The sequence below is a fragment of the Rousettus aegyptiacus genome, unplaced genomic scaffold (genome assembly GCF_014176215.1).
Source record: "Rousettus aegyptiacus isolate mRouAeg1 unplaced genomic scaffold, mRouAeg1.p scaffold_m13_p_13, whole genome shotgun sequence".
NCBI lineage: Eukaryota > Metazoa > Chordata > Mammalia > Chiroptera > Pteropodidae > Rousettus > Rousettus aegyptiacus.
In genome coordinates, this window is record NW_023416288.1 from 28,064,637 (window position 1) to 28,078,093 (window position 13,457).

At 34.9% G+C, this 13,457-nt stretch overlaps 1 pseudogene; it reads right to left on the minus strand.

Moving 5' to 3' along the window:
* Positions 1-971: 971 nt before the first annotated feature.
* LOC107507968 lies at positions 972-4,360 on the minus strand (annotated as a pseudogene).
* Between the last annotated feature and the right edge of the window lie 9,097 nt (positions 4,361-13,457).

Genomic DNA, 13,457 nt, shown 5'->3' on the forward strand with positions numbered 1-13,457 from the left:
CTGTCTCTCATCACATCTTGATCTCCAGTTCCTCTCCACAACCTCCCTTTCTACAAGCCCAAAAGGTTCCCATTGGCTTAAATTCCATCTGCACGCTAGGGCATCATTTCAATCACTCTCTTACAAATACCTTAGTCCCCTCCTCTTCGATGTTCTTGCGTCCTCCATACTCTGAATAGCCCACCAAGGATCACACTACACTTTTTTCAGAGCTGCTAAATATTTTTGGAGGGAACTACATCTCTATGGAGTTTGGTATTAATGAAAATGGGCGACCTCTGAACTCAGGTGTTTGGTAATGTTTCTTAGGAATTCTGTTTTATATATATGTGTGTGTGTGTATAACACATACATATATATATACATATTATATGTGTATGTATATAATCTATACATATACTATACATATGTAGCCATCATTGCCAGTTTCATTCCTCTGGCTAAGACATCCAGAGGTGGTTTGAGGTTTACATTTTAATCATTATTTCATCAAGGGTTTAGGTGGCCCCATGGCCCTTATAAGTTGTTGAAAATTATTTGACTCTTTTTATTAAAAAAATTAATTCTGTGACATGTGTTCATTTATATATATATATATATATATATATATATATAAACAAAAAGAAAACAGTATTAAGCACAGTTAAGTTTTTGATATATGTATGTATATATACACACATATGCACACGCAATTTGGGATTTTAGTCTACATATGTTAGCTGATACTAAATATGCTGCTTTGTAACTTGTTATGTTTTACTTTACAACATAGAATGAACATATTTTCATGCATACATGTGAAACTTCCCAATTGAAAAATAGACCTGGAGAATGGGTCAAAATACAAAGTCCAGTGAGATGCTGTTAACAAGAAAACTATCTAAAACAAAATTCCACTAGGTGATTAAAACAAAGGTAAAAGATACATCAGAAAATGCTAACAGAAAGAAAGCAGGGACCAGATTTTATTCTCAGACATAAGAAAGAATTCGAGGCCTTAAGCACACAGGATGAGGACACTGCATGACTGTCTTTGTTCCCAATGCATCATCACAAACTTGTTTCTTGCTCTTTTTCTTCTCTAAGCCTTTCCAACTCTTCTACTCTTCTTAGCATTTATTCAGGGTCCAGGTGCCTAATGGGAGTGTCGTCTTTAAATCCCTGGCCAGGTAGAGTCATCCCACTTCTAAGGGTTTCTTCCGCTTCCTGGCTTAACCTTTCTTCAGAAGGTCATGGAACTCCTTCTGCCTCTTGTGGTACATCTTCTGAAGGTCTGCCTTGGCCTTTGGCATGTTCTATGGTTTTCTTTCATTTTCTTCACAAGACTTTTGCGTGTTGAGTATTTTTTATTTCCTTTTTGCATGAATTAATCCTGTAGAGATCCAGGGGATTTGTATTCATCTTCTCTCACTTGATTTGTGTTGCACCCAGAAGACCAAGAGTCCTGAAAGTATCCGAGGCACTATTCTCCTTCTCCAGCAATAGGGGAGCTCAATTGCATTATTACTTTGCTTGATTAGTTCAGTCTCTTTCTCCTCTCTAAACTTTTACATGCTCTTTTTAAACTTCCTACCCAGCCATTTTATTTTCTTTTTCTCATGTTTAGCACATGACCTTCCATACAATTTCATGGACAAAACAGAAGCTTTTAGAAATAAATTCTCTTGAGTCCCCTCTTTCATATCACTCATAATAGAATACATCTGCTGTAGGTCCAGTCTCAGAATATGAAGTGTTCCATCTCATAATCAGATTTTTTCATATCTGTTTTGGGTCTAAGATATTTCCATTTTTTTTTCTCTAAGATCTTGGTCCTAGCCCTTAAATTCTTTCTTTTCAAGCTCTTCAACTGATCGGTTTTCTCCCCTGCATAAACATCCTTCAGTTTCTCCCATCCTAAAACAAAACAAAAACAAAATTGCTCCATTTGTTCTGAACGGCTCCTACCTACATCATGTCACTGAGATTGTTCTTGCTAAGGTAGTCCTACTCGCCAATGATAAATAGCATTATTCAATCCATATTCCACAGTTTTCCATCACCATCCTTTGTTTTCATCCCCTATCTGTCTGGTGACCATCTTTAGCCTTCTTTGTAATACTTTTCATTCTTTAGATGACCAAGTTGTTCAGATTTTTGCCCTTGGTCCTCTTTGCTTCTCGATTCCAACTCTTGGCTGGCTGATCTTTTCTCACTATCAATTAACTCCTACATGGTGATGACTTCTATATTTAGTTGCTAGCCTAGGCAAGACTCCTGCAACTCATACCTACATATTCAACTTCCTGCCATTCATTTCTAATTGAATATTTCATGAACTTCAGGTATAATGGTTAAAAACTGAGCTTATTATTCATTTCGTCTTCCCACTGACCTATAAAAACACGTTCTACTTCTTTTGTTCTTGTTCTGGGTATTAAGCACCACATCAGGGCTACCACTAGCCCAAATGGAACATTTATGGGAATTGGAAGAGTCTGCCCCTTAAATAAGATACTTTACTACTATTTGCCAGATTTTTTTTTTCATAGTAAATATATAAACCTATGATGCCTGAGATTTGAAAGTAATCTTTTAGGGTTGTGCATTACACAGATTCTTCAGCCATAGATGGTGACTTGACCACTTCACCTAGTATTCTATGACAGATGCCTGGGAGTATTCCTAAACTCCTCCATTCTTTATGAATATGCAGTCAGTTAGAAAGCTGTCCTGTCAATATTATCATCTAAATGTACATTCTGACCTCTTTTCTCTATAATTTAGAACCACGGCCCCATTTCAAACCCTTATTCTAGATCAGTATATCAGCCTTTTAACAGCAGCCTAGCCCCTTTATAATTTATCCTCAGTGTTTGATATTCCATTCTGAAATATATACAATTTGCGTTTCTATTGTGCTATCGATGGACATTAATAGTGCTGCTAACATTCAGTTGTTCTGAATAGTGCTCATGAGAACACTCTCACGCATATCTTTTGGTTGCATAAATTTCTATTGATTATATTTCCAGGTAAATTGCTAGTTCAGAGGGGATGCAGACACTTAGCTTTAATAGATACTGACAAATTTTCACATGTGACAAATTTTCAGATGTTTATACCAATTTAGACTCCCATCAGTAGTGTTGGAGAGTTCCGTTTGTTACCCACCCTCTCTAGTATTTGGTATTATCTGTTATTTTGTTATTTAGACATTCTTTTGAGTGTGTTGTGGTATCTCACATTGTTTTAATTTGTGTTTCTCAGATGGTAAATTTCCTTGACAGCTTTTATGCTCCTCTGATAAAATTATCACATTGTACTGTACCAGCTGATTTGCCCTCCTCGACTAACCTACTTAATTTTAATCCAAGAATTGTTGGCAAAGTATAGAGTCTTACAAAATATGTGGTAAATAAAAGAATGAATGATGGACCTGTTATAAGCATGGCATCCCTGAAAGAGCTCATTTTGTAGTTGGTTGTCACTTTCTTTTGATCTAATTAACACATCAACAAATATTTATTGTTTGCTATGTCCGGGTATTGTTCTAATTATACTACTTTAGAACTTGAAACTATCTAAGCACAAGTACATGTGGAAGAACTCTCTGCCATAACTATTTTGGGGACTAGATCCCTAAAACGCTAAGAAGAAAAGATACTCTATTAAAATACACTTGCACGTGTCTACTTCAAATAATGTGTAATTAATTCCATTAGTATATAATTAGATTTAATAAGAGACTTGATGTAAACCAAAAATAATAAATTGCACAAAAATTTTAGACATTATACTAAGAAAAATATTGCTAAAAAAGACAGGGTTTTGTTGTTGTTGTTGTTGTTTTTTAAGTATTAAATACAAAGTAATTGGAAGCATCTAAATGCTCAGTAATTCTGAACTGGTTAAGCATATAATGACAAATTCATTTGATGAAATACTATGCAACCATTAAAATGGTATTGAGGAGGATATTGAAGGCTATGGTAATAACCATGGTATATTGCCAAATGAAAATTAACTAGGAAAAGGCATAATGGCATTTTTAGAAAAGGCATATTTTGGAAAAATACATGGAAAGAAAAACCCTGAAGAGACACAAATTACAAAAGATATTCTAAGTGATGTGATTACATGATTTTGATTTTATTTATTTTTCCATTTTTCCTCTTTTTATGAATAAGAAAATTAAGCAATGTGCATTATATTTTAAAGGATTTGGGCATTTTACTAATGGCAAGAGCCTGAGTAACTCTGAGGTATAAGTAATCGTTAAGATATTTTTCAGGGCGGATAGCAGTACCCTCCCTCCATCTGCTAAGGCCCATCGCACGAGATGTCTCTTGGTATCAGAATTCTGGTCTAGATCAATCATCGGTCTAATGCAGTAGTGAAATATTCTGTTCTTTTTATCTACTTACTAGAATATAAACATATAGTAATAAAAAATAAAACGAAAGTTCCATGCTTTATTCAATTTGATCCACATTCTTAAGGACTTATCCAAATTATAGAGCTTCCTTTGAAGTGACTGAGTTCTTGCATCTATATTACACAGTAAGTAACAAAGAAAAAACTGACCATTGATAAAAATTGCAAATTATGCACATGTCCAACAAACTAGGGAAAAATAAAGCTAAAGTATTTATCTGTTAATTACATAAAGTAAGTTATTAGAATTTATAAACAATGTTTCAAAGGCACTTACTGGCAAATCTAACCTAACTCAGTCTAACTACAAATGTCAGCTTGATTACATCATTTTTCATGCTTCTCTGGTTATCTCATGGCAGCCATCATTCAAACAATCTGGCAAACAAGCTTTACACGTTATTTAGAGAGAAAATACTATCTCAGAATAGTTTCAGCCTTAATTGCAAAACATATTTTTCTGTCTACTGGGGAAAAAAATTGTTAAGGCAAGTTTGGGAGTGGAAAGGACACAAGATTTTGAGACATATAAATCAGAATTTGAGTCCCAGCTCTGTAACCTTGGACAGTTAATGTCTCAACTTGAGTTTCTTCCCCTCGTACTTCAGAATCATAATACCTACATCACAAGATGTTGTGAGGACTAGAGAGAATATATGAACAGTACTTATGAGTGCATATCACACAATGGATTCCTTCTCTTTGCCCTCACTTATCCTGCTTTACCTTCTCTCCTTTCCATAGAGCTTAGGAACCAGAAGTAAGGACCAGCAACTGGAGTCATAATTTTGTGCCTTTATTCAGCAGACGTGTGTTGGGCTTTTTGTATGCTTTAGGTATTGTGCTAGATGCTGGGTATACAATATAGTGAACAAGACATAGTCAAGAAATGTTTAGTTTATTTTAGAAGTCTACACAGATAAGAAAATAAGTAATAATGGAGCAATAAGCAATATGGGAGAAGAAATAAAAGAACACTTAGCTCAGGGGCAGACATCACAGAGGTGACAATGCCTGAGCTGAGCCTGAGGAGACTGGAGTAGGAAGATAACACATGATAAGATGACAGTGGGATATAAGGACATTCCTCGGCATGACATGGGAGGGAGTCTGCATGCTAAGAAAACTGTAAACATTACATTGAGAACAGATTTCTTGAGGCTTTTTGAGATGATACGCATTCATAGAGGTTACTAGATTCTTTACTAAGGAATTTGAAAGTAGGAGAGCTATTAAAGAGACAGTGTGAAATGTATACTTTCGAAAGTTCACCTTGGTTAGGAAGTAAAGGATGAATTAGAAAGTGAATGGCTTGAGGTCGGGAAAGAATTAGAAGGGTGTTTGAAATAGTTCATGCAAGAAATTATTAGGCTTAGAAATAAGGAGTTAGTCATGGGATGAAGGTGAAAGTATTTAAGAATCGTTCATGTACAGGATCCAGCTATTGACTGGTATGTGGTAGGTAAAGTGAAGGAAAGGGCTCCTGGCTTGAGTGATTATGTAAAGATAGTGCTCTTGAGAGGATTAGTGGGGATCAATAGGAAATAACCCTAAAACTAAGAGCTATAGCCGGGGACGAGCCATGGATAAGACAGAATTAAATTCCAGAAAGGATGATCAGGTTAGCATGGCTAAGCTGTGTTGCCTCTGTGTTACAGGATGTAGCTGCTTTTGGAGGTTCCCACCTTGGGACCCACAGCCATACCTTTTTTTTCTTACACTTCTGTGGCTCTCACAGAATCAGTGTGCATCACATGTCTTCACAAATTTAGAGTATGAAGAATATAGCCATTGTGCGTTCTAATCACACCACTGTGCAAGTTGTTCTAAAGTTACTAAATTTGAATTTAGTGTCATTTAAATAGTAACTAAAATATTTCAGCATCAAAATTTATGAAGTGAATCTGGCATTATGCATAAAGTTTTCTATTCTCAGAAGTTCTACTTCTATCTATAGTCACATATGCTTAGTGAAACCACATAAACAAGGATGTCGATTGTATGGAGATCATAATCTCAAACACAGAGGAAAATTAAGAAATTTCTCTTTAAAGCCTATTCTTATGAAAGAGATTTTCATTAAAAATAGTGTATTAAGACAAATATCCCTAGATCAGTTTTTGAAAATTATGAAATCATTCTGAGTGCAAAAAGGTCTCAAGAAGCCTGTCATCAATCTCTAATCACTAATGAATCACTAATATACCAGAAATATAAATAAAATATATTCAATTGATTACTATGTTGTTTTGCCTTTAATATACTTAATAATTAAAAAAAATACCATACGTAGTATGGTGACATTGTTTGCTATTTTTTGAAAACTTAGTCAGTAATGTAAGCCTTTATTGATGTTTTCTGTGGGGAAATGAAATTCAACTGACAGCTGACATAATTTTTTCTTATTAAATAGCGGCTTTTCAGGAGTTAATTCTGCGGTTTGAGAAATATCTGTGTCTTCATAGGATGAAAAGGTTTGGAATTTGCTCACTCTGCTAATGTTTACCTACAAACCCAGATTCTTTGCCTCTGGCAATTTCAGGAGCATGCATTTTAGATCACTTCTGGAAATAAAAAGAAACAAAACCTGTTTTTGAAGAAACAAAACCATTGGTGTCTGGCTCCCCAGACTTCTTTTTTTTTTTTTTTTTCTCCTTCTTCCTGTGAAGCTGGTTGGTAACTAGCAGAATGAATTATGGTTACTTCTATCTCCACATTCATCAGTGAAGTGAACCATGTAATTTCAGCAAAATTCTTAAATCAGAATTTCTTCCTCAGGGATGTCCTTAAAATTTACTCTCATTCTCCTTGTCTGGATGAAGCAAAATTTTAGAAAGAGAATTCTGTATTAGAGAATTGCAGACTGCATTCAGAATGATGATTAGACATTTTTTTTTTCCATCGTGTTGTATTTTATTATCTTTCATTGTTTCTACAGAGAATGGTGTTTGTATGGTTTTCAATATGGGTGTATTTGGAGCTTTCGTTAATTTTATTTTTTAAAAAATGAAACTGACAATGTATACCAGGGAGCAAAGTCTCATGCTCCGGAGGACAACAGTTTTGCAGCTTCTTTTATGTGTTTGAAATTTAGTCGGGAACGTACATAGAGGTGGGAGTAAGTGAGGCAGGTATTGGATTATAGGATAGTTAACAAGATCATGTGCCCTGTTGAGGGTTAACGTCCCCTGTGAAGGGTATGACTTTCTGGTATTTCAAAAGTGTGTTAACCTAGATGCACCAGAGCAATGGACAGGGTTAGCTTAAAACCTTTCACTAAAAGAAGTTATAAGCCAAGGGTGTGATTACCTACCATTACTTGCCCAATTAGAAATTTATGATCAGATCACCCTGTGAGGTTAATTTCCATAGAACCTCTTATTTCATCCACAGTCTCCCTTTTGGGTCATAAAACAATCCAAAGAATGCATTGATGACCAAACTAGGTAATTAAACATAACAATAGTAAGATAGGTATATGGACCATTTTTAAATATCATATTTTAAATTCCATACATATGTGAACACTCAAGATCAGTGTGATGATGCTTAAAAGTAAATAAAAAACTATGCCACTTCCTCAGAAAGAGACTAGATTTTCTAGCCTTATCTGCTGCCTGCTTTCTTAATACTTGCGCCCTTTCATGACAGCCGACAACAAGGGTTCACAATTTATGATCCTTTAAAATCGTACCTGATGAATGATTGCTGACCGTGAAATTTCCAAAGTTAATGTCATGTACAAAAAAGCAATAGTTGCATTTTAGAAATAAGAGTTAAAAAGAGTTGTCACTTTTAATTAGTGATTCTTTTTGTTTGTTCAATTCATTCAACAGACAGAAGCTAAATAGCCAGAGCCTCCCTAGTCTTAATGACAGTGGGTCTCAGATGTTTTCTCTGTTGGAGTAAGGGCGCCACGGTGCCTCTGGATTCCTCTGGCCTGAGCGCAGATTCCTGCTCCATCATTTACTAGGTGAATAACCTTGGGCAATTCAGTCATTTCACTTTTCCGAATCTCAGTTTTATTTTATAAACACTGGATAATTCAGTACCTACTTCATAGGTTGCTGAGGCATTGAATGAAATGAAGCACATCAAGTGTTCAGCACAGTGCCTCATATATAGTAATTTCTAATTATGAGTATAATAGCAATGTCGTGATTATTACCATATGTAACTATGTTGTTGTTATCGTTATTCTTATTATCATTACTGTTTACTACTACTTATCTGCCTAGGGAAAAAATTTAAAAAAAAAACAGTCTACCCATGTGTCATGAGCATTTCTCCTCCTGCAAAACTCAGTAGACTTCATTATAATGAGGCTGGGATCAGATAAGAGGCCAGTGAAGGACAATAGACAAGAGTGTCATTGGGTGTTCCTGAGCACCCTCGAGCAGGCTGTGCATAGCACAACTCTACAAAGCAGCTCTGGTAAACTAAAAATTCATGACCAAAAAAAAAAAAAAAAGCTTAGATAACTTTATACGGACATTTAGCTGTTTCCTTACAAAATTGCTGCCACTCTTAGTCTTCAAGTGTATTTTGAAAAACAGTCCTTTTAAATTTTTAGAGAGAAAATATGAGACTGGCTGGATTCAGCACCATTCAGTGCCATTTTTGGTTTTAGTGCATAGAGAAGCTCTAATACTATTTCCATAAACAGGTGAGGTGACCCCTTCTAACATAGGGATGTCAGAGGAAACAGAAGGATAGGAATTACTAAAAATTTCGAGAAGGAACATTATCAGTGAAAATCATAAAAATTGAACAAAATTATCATGACATGGCTAATTTAACAGTAGGTCTTCCTCTCTACCCTGCCTCATATTCTCCAGTCCTAATAAGTGTTTGCTCATGGTTTTTGTACTGTTTCAGTAACTGGAGCAGCCCAACCCCAGCTCTTATCTGCAGGAAGGAAACTGGGGGTTAGCAATAGTTGAGCAAGAAACAAGTTGAACAAAGCTACAGCAGCTCCACAGAAAAGCCCAAGCCAAGCTACTTATGCAGGATTGACTGCATATTATGTGGGACTTGGTACAAAATGAAGATGTGATGTCCTTTGTTCAAATATGGTTAAGGATTTAAAGGTCCTGACAGTCAAATGTTAACCCACGTCCCATTCCCTTTTAAGTATGGAACTGCTCAGGCTGCATTCCCATGGGGCCAGTCCTGCATATGTGTCCTTCCTTTCCCCTCTGAACACTAGTTCTGTCCCTACAGGAACCCAGCCTTTAGCATGTCCACGGGAGTTTACCTTAATTCAAATCAAGTAAATGTTCAGGCTTTAATGCCAGCTACATGATGCAGCTAATGGTTTACGATTAAATGATCCTTCTTTTCTAAAGCCTCAAAGACTCTTTAATCAACTCTCCTCCCCTCATTATCTGAAAACTAGACATAGTTTATAACATACGTAAATGTATATGAAAGAGTAACCCTCAGGAGTTACTTAATTCTCAGCATGCGATGGAAAAATAATGGATAAATGGAAATATCATCTGTAAAAGAGGCCAAAAGTTCAACAAGGAAACTATGAGCTTCATATATAATATTTTAATTTGATTCAATTATTTAAAAACCCTTAGAGTAGTTAAAGATTGTTCTTTTAAAGGCTACAGTGCAGTGAGTTATACAAGTAAAACTGGAAAACCTCTTGACATTTCTAATATTTTTGAGTCACATGCCACTTTGACAACCTGTTGAAAGCCATAAAATTCATGAGATAAATACAGACACACACGCGCGCGCGCGCGCGCGCACACACACACACACACACACACACACACACACACCCTCAGGTATACTAAAGTCCATTTAAGAATTTAAGGTTGAAAATATTTTGTTTTAAAACAAGACTTTGTTACACGTTAAAATAGGTTTACTTATCCTGAAAGTTTCAAAGGGAGTTATTTTAAAAATAATAATAAAGATATAGGTGATATTTATTATTTTACCATATGGCTGGATGAGATTAGAGAACTAAGCTGGAGTCAGATCATGGAGGATCATGCTGAATCTGTCTTTAAAAAATATTGTTTTTAATTCAGAAGTATTTTAAAGAAATACAGACATCATATTACATGGCTAATTACTTTGGTATTCTGTCTTTAAAAAAAACCATATATTCCTATATAGCCGAATAATGATATTTACACCTGGCAAAATTAATAATAATTTCTTAATTTCATTTTGTATCCAGCCATAATCTCTCCAACTTTTTCCTGCCATATTCCAAACCAGGATCTAATCTAGGACCACACATTGCATCTAACCATTATGCCTCTTAAACATCATTTAGCCTAGAACAACTTAGATTGTTTGCATGCCACTTATTGAAGAACAAACCTCTGGATTTATCTCATGGCTTTTTCTTAGTGCGTTTTAGGTCTAACCCTGAAATTTCTTATGAATTAGAAGTTGAATTTAAAGGTTGATGAGATTTAAATTAGCCATTTTGGGCTAGAATGCATTGTGCTTTATGTGGAATTACATCACAGTAGGAAACAGTATATCTCCTAAGATTTGGTTTAATATCTAACTCAAAATGACAACAAATGCATTTTTTCTGGCTTTCCTCTTATTTTTAGTTTAATTGTTCATTGAAAGATTTTTATAAAATTAATATTAAATTAACTATGAAAATTATTCTTTTTGATAATCACTATGTCAAAACACTGCTAATGAGAGCCCTTTTAAGCCGTTGTCTCCTTTTAAGATGACTCTTAAATTTTGAAAGCTATCTGTTTTCAAACATTTTTATTGAGATATAATCGACAAACTACCTTTAAGATAAACAATGTGATGATTCGATATATGTATATATTTTGAAATATTTACCACAGTTAGGGTAGTTAACACATCTATCACCTTACACAGTTATCAAATGTGAGTGTATGTGTGTATGTGTGTGTGCATGCACATGTGTGGTATGTGATGAAAATCCTTAAGATCTACTTTCTCCATGAATTTCAAGTATATAACAAAGTATTGTTAACTATAGTCACCATGCTATACATTAGATCCCCAAAACTTATTTTAACTGAAAACTGGTAACCTTTGACTAACATCTTGGTGTTTCACCTAGTAAGCACCAGTCTACTCTCCATTTCTACAGGTGCAGCTTCTTTAGATTCCATGTAAAAATGAGATCATAGAGTATTTGTCTTTCTCTGTCTGACTTATCTCAGCATAATACTCTCAAAGTCCATTCCTGTTGTCACAAATCACAGAATTTCCTTCATTTTTATGGCTAAATTATTTTATATATTTATGTGTATATATATATGTGTATATATGTATACACATATATATGTATATATATATAATATATATATAGAGAGAGAGAGCGCGCGCGCGCAAGCGAATGAGTGCGAGCGTGTGTGTGCACGCAAGAGTAAGCGAGTGAGCCACATTTTCTTTATCTGTTCATTCATTTGTTGACATTTCATTTGTTTTTATGCCTTGGCTGTTGTAAAAAAAAAAAAATGCTTCAGTGAACATTGGGGTGCAGATAACTCTGAGACGCTGATTTCATTTCCTTCAGATATAGATACTCAGAAGTGGGATTGTTGGATCATATGATAGTTCCATTTTTTTTAATGCTTTGAGGAACCCTCATACTTATTCCCACCAACGCTGCACAAGGCTTCCCTTTTCTCCATATCTTGAGGTCAAAATGTCCCAGGCTCAGTCTGTACCTTTTGTGTCCTAGATCAAAAACCTACTATTTCTTCAGAGAGTGCTGATTTATTTTACTAGGCATATTAGAAGCCAAAATATCAGTTTAAGTGTTTTCGTTGATATTGGAATAAAATTATATCTAGGCCATTTCAGTGGATGAACCAAGAAAATAAATATATTTTTTAAATCATGAGTTTATACTTAGATTTTGAAGTTGATATTAACAGAACAATTTTACATAGCTTCTTTGATTTTATAATTGTACTTCTTTTTTCCCTAATTGCAAATCATGATTTCTAATAAAGTTAATAACATTTTTTAGTTTCTGCGCTAGTCCTGAAACTGCCCTTAGACACCTCCTGTACTCTATCACCTTTGCAGGCTCCCATGCCAGCCAACAGTGTCGCTGGTAGGAAAGTGGAGGGTAGTGGAGAGGGAGAGACCAGAGGATTTTTGCCCGTTCTTCCTGTCTTGGGAGATGTCTCTGAGATGTGGCTGCTGCTTCTCTGTGGTTCCAGGTCCCCAGCAGGGCACTTTGGTTATGGCTGTCAACAGGTGATCTGGTCATCTGGACTCCATAACTCCGTCATTTTTTTTTTTTTTTTTTTTGTCCCTCTAGCCTAAAGTTGGAGCAGCTTCCTGCTTGCTGTCTTTAAAATACGGATTGCATTACCACTTCCTCTCAGCTTCTTAGTTCTTCCACAGCCTATGTAATTTATTCCTTAATTTATATTCCCTTTAAAAAAAATGATTTCTTTTTCCCTGGTTGTATCTCGGTGAGGGAACTTTGTAAATAAAGGAGTTGTAAAAACACTACTAATGATAAAATTAAAGGAAATTTAAAATGTCTTCAGAGTTCCTTCCTCCTCTACAGAATGGATCCCTAAAGATTGTCTAGCCAAAGTCTATCAGTTTACATAGGATTATATATATTTGCTTAAATTAGTTTCCAAGCTTAAGGATTTGTTTATATTCTTTATTTTCTTTAAAAAAAATGTTAATGCATTTACAAAGTATAAAAGTCAAAATTTTATTTAAAAATGTATGTCATACATGCCTCTCCTGACCTTTCTCCCTCACTTACACCTCCCTGTTCTCTATAGTTAACCATTTATTAGTTTTTTTGCTCATTCTTCCAATGTTCTTTTTGCAATATATATATTTATTTCTTATCAAAAGATGGTATACCAGATATGCTATTCTGTACCCTTGCTTTTTAATTAAAAATCTCTCCATTATCAGTACATAAAGATATTCCTCATTTCCTTTTATTGCTGCATATTTCTTTATTGTATACATGTACTGTAATTAATTTGGTAGCTCCATATTGTTAATATTTGAGTTATTTCTAATTTTTA